Raw genomic sequence first — 5,987 nt, 5'->3', positions numbered from 1 at the left:
AAGGGCTCTCAAATCACCAATTCAATGAGACCCAATGACTCAAGGTCACTCAATTCCCTTAGCCTAGGCCAAGAGCAAAGAAAACTACTCAAAAACTAGTGTAAACATTCTATGAAACACCTAGAGTGCAATAAAAATAAACATCACAAAATGCAAGAATTACCAAAAATCCATAACTATCATAAGCAAGAAATCAACAATAACAAGTGAAGTAAACATCAAAAGACATAGAAATATAAAATTGCATGAAAGAGAATTTGAGATCCAACAATTGTTTATCAAGATAAAAGAGAGAAAAATAAGAAATTAACAAGTAAAACTAGAATATCAAAGATGTAATAACAAGAAATCAAAAGATAAAGCTAAATTAAAACAAGAATTAAAAGTTGGATCCAAGAGAATTTGTCCTAAACTGCCTTAAATTCTAGAGAGAAGGGAGAGCTTCTCTCTCTAGAATTCTACCTACAACATGATTAAAACTAAACTATGGCTACTTGGTTCATCCCCCTTTAATCCTTGGGTTCAATAGCATTAGACATGAGTTGGATTGGGCCCAACATGCTTCAGAAATTGCTGGCCATGAGTTGCCTTTAGTGAGTCACGTGCATCCTCCCACGCGTACACGTGATGCATGCGTACACGTCCCTAGACGCCAGGAAACTATGGAAAATTTTATATCATTTTGAAGCCCCAGATGTTAACTTTCTAACGCAATTGAAACCGCCTCATTTGGAGCTCTGTAGCTCAAGTTATGATCGATTTAGTACAAAGAGGTCAGGATTGCCAGCTTTAAAGTTCCTTCATTTGTTCATGAGTTCTCCCACTTTGCATGCTTTTCCTTCATTCCTTCAATCCAATCTTTGCCTTCTAAACCTTAAATTACTTAACAAATATATCAAGGCATCGAATGGAATTAAAGTGAATTAAATTTAGCTATTTTAAGGCCTTAAAAGCATGTTTTCACACTTAAGTACAAACTTAGGGAGAATTACAAAACCATGCTATTTCATTGAATAAATGTGAGAAATGTTGATAAAATCCTCCAAATTAACATAAGATAAACTACAAAATTGGGGTTTATCAAACCTCCCCACACTTAAACCAAGCATGTCCTCATGTTAAGAATAAAGAAGGACAAGAAAAGGAGTATGAACATTTATTCAATGCAAATAAGCTATATGCACCTATCTATATGAATGCAACTAAATGCAAAATGATTCTTCCTACTTGGGTAAAAGTAAGCCAATCCCCAAGAACACATATGCACATGTAGGGCTAAGTAGTATGATGATTCATGAATCCTACCAATTTGAATATCAAAATAAAATACAAGTAAACTTGCAAGAAGAAAAGCTCATTAAAGGCGGGAGCAAGGAATTGAGCATCAAACCCTCACCGGAAGTGTATCCGCTCTAATCGCTCAAGTGTATAGGGTCAATCACTCAATTCTCCCCTAATCATGCTTTCCAAGATTTGTTTTTCATCTAACAATCAACAATTATTCAATGCATGCATACATTCATCATGAGGGCTTATTCATAGGTTGTAATAGGGCTAGGGTAAAGGTGAGGATGTATATGGTAAAGTGAGCTTGAAATTTGAATCTTTGATCAACTTAAACTTCCCACTTAACCTATGACCACCTATACAATTTGAGTACTAACCTAACTACCCATTCTTCACTTTTTCACATACTCATGCATTCCCTTTAATTCACATTCCATATGCACTGATTTTTATTGTACTTTACTTTGGGGCATTGATAAATCCCATTTTTAGGGTTTATCTTGTGCTTGATTTAGGGGATTTTATCACCTTGTACTTACATTTATCCAAGGAAATAGCATGGTTTCATGATTATCTCCTAATTTGTGCTTAAGTGTGAAAACATGCTTTTTAAGCCATTAATTGCCAATTTTGATTCACCTTTGATTCCACTAGATGCCTTGATATGTTTGTTAGTGAATTTAGATTGGAAAGGCTAGGAATGGATCAAAGGAATGGAGAGGAAAAGCATGCAAGAGGAGAACTCATAAAGAAACAAGGATTTGGGATGCTGAGATCGACGCGCAGGCGCAGCAGACGCGCACGTGTAGATTGTGACATCGCATGGCGATGCGTACGCGTACATGGCGCGTACGCGTGGATGGGAAATTGTCAAGCGACGCGTACGCGTCGGTGCTCGCACGTGACATACTTAAAGGCAATCCGCTGGGGACAATTTATGGGCTTCCCAGTCCCAAATCCAACTCACCTCTGATGCTATTCAACCCAAGGACTGGAGGGAAATCATAACTTTTGAACACATTAGTTTAGTTTAGTTTAGTTTTGGAGGGAAAGTTAGTTTTAGAGAGAGAATCTCTCACTTCTCTCTAGAATTAGGATTAGGTTAGATCTAGATTAGAATTCTTAGATCTAGGTTAATTTCATGATTTGATTTACTTTTCCTTTGCAATTTTTTCTGCTTCTACCTTTCCTCTCTCTAGTTTAGCATTTAATTCTTGTAATTTTCTACTTTTATGTTGATGCACTTTTGTTCTTCTATTTCTCTTTAATGCAATTCATGTTTTCATGTTCCTTTATTGTTCATTTGAATTGTTGTTGTTTAATCCCTTGCAATTGAGTAGTGTAGATTTATTTCTCTTGCAATTTTTCTATGCTTACCTTTTGTGCCTTCCAAGTGTTTGATGAAATGCTTGGAAAGATGTTAGAGTAGAATTTTATGCTCTTGGCTTGGGAAGGTAACTTAGGAACTCTTGAGTTACTAATGTCCAAGTAATTGATGATTGGGAGCCATTGACTCTAGTTCTCACTAATTGATTTGGTGGAGAGCTAGGACTTATGGACTTGGATTGATATAGCTCATTTGACTTTCCTTTACTAGTTAGAGGATAATTTAATGCGATTGATCCTTGCCAATTCTCATGTTGTGGTTAGTGATAAGGATAGAGATCCTTGACCACCAAACCTTGCCAAGACCGTTTTGTCATTTAAATTTCATTGCCATTCACTTTTCTTGTTTCTCATCCAAAATCCCAAAAATATACAACTCATAACCAATAACAAGAACACTACCCTGCAATTCTTTTGAGAGACGACCCGAGGTTTGAATACTTCGGTTATTATTTTAGGGGTTTGTACTTATGACAACCAAAGTTTTGTATGAAAGGATGATTGTTGGTTTAGAAACTATACTTGCAACGAGATTTCAATTGTAAAATTCTATACCACACAATTTTCCATCTCATCAGGCATTTTGTCCCCTTTTTATTTCTTTTTCTCTTTTTCTTTTTTTCTTTTACATATATATATATATATATATATATATATATATATATTTCTTTTTCTTTATCATTTTTTTCTAAGGTATATACAAACATATCAATGCATATGGTTTTACATATTTAATATATGAGTATGTACCCAATTCCCAAAATTTTGACGAAAATATAAAAATACCCTTTTATCCCAACCCAATGTTCCCAACTCTCCCAAACTTGAATGATAAGCACTCTCACTAGCCTAAGCTAATCAAAGATCCAAACAAGGGACATTTATTATTTTTCACTTAAGGCTTGTAATATGCTAAAATTAAGAACAAATAGGTTAAGCATAGGCTCAAAGTTGGCTAACAATGGGAAAAAAAGGTAAGGCTATTTGGGTAAGTGAGCTATTTGAAATGATGGCCTCAATTATATAAATGCATGTATACATAGAATAATGGACATATAGACTCAAACAAATCAAAGATTATAATCATAGAAAGAGAACAATACACACAAGAATGGAAAATAAGTGGTTATAAGATATAACCCCACAATTGGGCTCAAAACTCACATACTTGTGTTCTTAGCTCAAAAACTATGTTCCAAAATACATTCTTCTATCAAGTTCAACACCAATTTTTTTTTTTTCAAATTGGTAGGATGCCCTAAAAATATTTTTTTGGAAAAGAAATCATCACCCTAACAAAGTAGTCCTAACATAAAAAAATGATAAAATATATACAAATTATAACTAACATGAAACCTATCATGCAATGCAACAACTAACTAACAAAGAAATTTAAAAAAAAAATTGGTGTTGAGAAAGGAAGTTGTTACCCATGGAGATCGGTCGGACAACCACCCCACACTTAAAAATTTGCACCGTCCTCGGTGCATGCAAAGAAAAGCAAGGTGGACGGGTTGCTACAACTTGTTGAGCTTCTTCAAAAGGTTGTGCGGATGACTTGTTTATTTCCCCCATTTAGAAGCTTTTCCTTTTCCTCTTGGTGGCCATCCTAAAAGGAAAGAAAAAGAAAGAAAATTAAGTCTATAACAAAGATATCAAAATCAATAGAACATAGGCGGGGGATAATGCCAAATAAGAGTAAGGTTCTCACTACATGTTTGCTACGCATGTGAGTGGGAAAGCAATATAAGCTAAGGCATATCACTACACTTGATGCAAGGGTAAAGTCAAAGCATGAAGAGCATGTTGAGCATCAAGTTCAAATGGAAATTGACACAAACAAGATTAGGGATAAGCATGAGAGTATTTGGCCCTATCCTAACACAATGACAATAATGTACAAAAACAAGGGATCATGAGTTAGGAAGGACTAAAGCATTAATCTTGTGTGCAGAGAAAATATTATAATTAATGCCAAATAAGTCACGAAGCATCAAGATTAACCAAGAAATTCTCAACAATTGAACATAAGAGTTCAACGCAATTATTACAATAAGAACATAGAAAAGAAAGGGAAAACAAGTTACAAAAATAAAATTGAAATGCAATGAATGAAAATGAACAAATGCAACATGCTAAAGGATAATGAAAAATAAGAAGAATAAGAAGTGGAAGTTCGAAGAGAGTGAGAAGAAGAAGAAAGTAAGAAAGTGAAGAAGGAAGAAGAAAGAAAAGAAGAGAAGAAAGGAATAGAAAACAGGGCAGAAATAGGGGAAAACTGGGTGCGGAAGGCGACGCTTACGTGCGCGTGGGCGGCAGGGTAGACAAGCAACGCATAGGCGTCATGCACGCGTATGCGTACATGGAGAGAGTGTGAACCGACGCGTACGCGTGATACACGCGTACGTGTGGGATGAGAATTGTGCCTGAGGCACAATTCTGGCACTAAGTTGGCATAACTCTCGGGAAAAAGTATGGGCGCTGCACTGACGTATCGACGCGTACGCGTGCCTGCCCCCTTTTTTTCTTCTTCTTTTTTTTAAAAAAAAAAAACTTAGAACAAAAACAGGGCACTCCTAATCTACAAGTATTCTAAAACAATCAAAAATCAAATTTAACAACAAATCTTTTTAGGTTTTGAAAAATTTTCAAATACAAAACAAACAAAACTTATACCTCAAGCAAAATACAACTTAACAATAACTACTCTAATCAAAACATGAATTTAACAAACAACCTATCAATAAAAGAAAAATGCATAAGAGTATAGAAAATAAGAAAAACTACCTACAATGGCAACTCAATTCATTTATTGGTTATATTTACAAGAGAATGGAAAGAGTTTACCATGGTGGAGTGTCTCCCATCTATCACTTTTATTTTAAGTCCTTAAGTTAGAGATTTGGTGGAATCCTTGCTATGGTGACTTATGCTTGAATTCATCCTGGAATCTCCACCAATGTTTGCATCTCCAATGTCCACCGGGATCCCAAATTAGGTGCATAAAGCCTTTAAGTAAGCATAGGTAAATGGCAAGGCCCCAATAGTATTGGTTGTTGAAATGAATTTCGGGGTCCCAAATCTTGTTCTTGCACCCATATTCTTGTTGACTACCATAGTTAAGTTTGGGTGACAAGGCTTGTGAATTCTTAATTAAGCAACCAAACATTCTCCTATATCCATGCAAATTGGTTCTACACCAACCATTGCTATTCAACTTTGAGCATGTTACCAACATGAGCTTAGAGTGATGTTTCCAACCACTGACCATCTCCCTTTTGCTCTTAAAGCCACAAAGAGCTCTAAGTTGCCTA

This window comes from Arachis ipaensis, chromosome B08, assembly GCF_000816755.2.
Source record: "Arachis ipaensis cultivar K30076 chromosome B08, Araip1.1, whole genome shotgun sequence".
NCBI classification, from domain to species: domain Eukaryota; kingdom Viridiplantae; phylum Streptophyta; class Magnoliopsida; order Fabales; family Fabaceae; genus Arachis; species Arachis ipaensis.
The sequence above is the reverse complement of the archived record's forward strand: the minus strand, read 5'-3'. Positions refer to the sequence as shown.